Genomic DNA, 2121 nt, shown 5'->3' with positions numbered 1-2121 from the left:
AGTGTATATTTATTTAATTATCAGAAAATTTAAATCTGTTTTAGAAGTGGTTTTAAAAATGTAAACTGAGCATTCTTCCATATTTTTACTGAGTACACATAATAAATACACAATTTACCCAGCCAAGCATGACTCAGCGGTTGAGTGTCGACCTAGGATCCAGGCGATAGGGGTTTGATTCCCAGTTGGGGCATATGCCCGGGTTGCAGGCCCAATCCTCAGTTGAAGGCATGCAGGAGGAAGACAATCAATGACTCTCATCATTGATGTTTCTATCTCTCTCCCTCTCTGTTCCTCTCTCTGAAAGCAATAAAGATATACTTAAAAATAAATAAATTAATTAATTAATTAATTAATTAATACACAATTATTGCATGGTGTATATGAGCAGGTATTGTCTACACATATTTTTAATCAATTTTATTTCTATTTGTTCTAGAGTATTTCACTTAATGGCATATAGTTCATTTAATGGAAATTATTGTTGGGGTAATATAAATATATTGTTTGGGTAAATTCCTCTTATTTATCTATTTATTTAGAATAATTGCTTAGAACTATTAAGACTTAAACAAATAAGGCTCAAAAGGCCACTTCCATCTTGGCTTCACATGCTGCTTCAGGCCTGGCCAGGCCACAGCACGGCCTCTGGCTGGACTGGGCACTCGACCCTGAGCAGGCCGATCCTCTGGCTCCGGAGTACTCTGGAGCTCTGCAAGTGGATCTGGAGCAGGAGAAAGAGACAGGTTCACACACATGCCTTACTTTCCCGTGCCTTCTCAGAGATGGGGGGGATGCCACTGCCTTTAAGGCAACTCTGGCCCGTGAACCTCCCCTCCCCAGCTCATTTTCCCAGACTGCAGTCCCCTTACGTTCCAGTATGACTTCGGTCGGCTCTAGATGTTCCAGCTTGATCCAAACAAGATGGGCATGGCCCACGTGGTGTGAGGAGGAGAAGTGGACCTGCACCTAGGCCTGCTTCCGCTTGAACCAGGGGAAGCGGAGAGCCTGGCCTAAATCCTGCACCTGCCCTGGCCAGGTTCTCACCACAGAAGCGCTGGCCCTGGGAGAGGCAAGTGGGCAGAAGAGTCAGTCCTGGTCTTTCCTTGCACACTGCCCTCCCAGGGCACCCTGTTTGGGTCTGGGCCTCTGGGCCTGCCCCTGCCCACCAGGGGACTGCCCCGTGCCCCTCCGCCCCCCCGACCCTTGTGTGGCTGTCCTGAGAGTAGCAGACCTAGTGATTTACTGCCTTCACATGGAGTCTGTGTGAGTCTTTTCTTCCCACTGACAGTTTTCCCGGAGGTCCTGTCCCCTGCCCAGCTGAGCCCTCCATGCCCCTGGGCATCTGCACTGAGGATCGAGACAGATTTTTGAGCAGGCTGCTCACCACATCCCCTGTGCTGAGCCTGGTGACTGTCAGGAGAGATGACTGTGGAGAGGGGCAGACAGAGCGGGATGGGACTGTGGTCAGTTTGGAACTCTGGGGGACCACTCAGGCTTCCCTAGGGAATGAGAAGATGTGTAAGGTCATGGTCTGCCAGGCCCTCCCACCCACAGCCTCCATCCTGTAGGCACAGGAAGCCCTTCTGGGCCCAGAGACCACTCACTTTTTCACTTGGTCCTGTGGTATGTCCCCCTGGTCATTATAAGGAGGGATTGCCCCCAATGTGGAGAAGACCTGGATAGCATCCGATCTGATGGATGGTGGGCAGGACCTGCGGATGATGTACAGTGTGACTATGATTCACTGAGTAGAACTGAGGCCCAGGGATTGTGTCTGCTTCATTGGCCTAGTTAAGCTTAGTGTCTCCAAAAGTGCCGACTTGTAGGTGCTTAATACACATTGTCAAGTAAATGAACCCCAGTCCCAGATATCTGAGTGGGCTTTGGGCTCCCTCCTGTCCTCACAGATCCCTAATCTGCCAACACCAAAGACAAGGACAAGGATTGGCTAAGTGGAAACCCAAGCGCCTTGACTGGTTGTTTTCCATCTCCTTTTACAAACTCAGAAATGCCACGGGCCAAGAAAAATATAAAAACTGAAAAGGAAAAAAGATAAAACCCTGCCAATATTACAGGCTGCTGATGGATAAGGCAGGTGAGTTTTCATGAGGGACAGAA

General features: G+C 48.8%; 1 long non-coding RNA gene across 1 annotated transcript; it reads right to left on the bottom strand.

The window, feature by feature from the left end:
- Positions 1-652: 652 nt before the first annotated feature.
- Positions 653-1332, bottom strand: LOC308560706. The gene is made up of 3 exons (XR_013999371.1): positions 1247-1332; positions 873-1063; positions 653-724 (listed from the first exon to the last, which is right to left on the bottom strand). It is a non-coding gene; the product is annotated as an uncharacterized lncRNA (long non-coding RNA).
- Between the last annotated feature and the right edge of the window lie 789 nt (positions 1333-2121).

The sequence above is a fragment of the Miniopterus schreibersii genome, assembly GCF_964146895.1.
Source record: "Miniopterus schreibersii genome assembly, chromosome: 8".
Taxonomy (NCBI): domain Eukaryota; kingdom Metazoa; phylum Chordata; class Mammalia; order Chiroptera; family Miniopteridae; genus Miniopterus; species Miniopterus schreibersii.
Note: the sequence above shows the minus strand (reverse complement) of the source record. Positions and strands in the feature narration are given on the sequence as shown.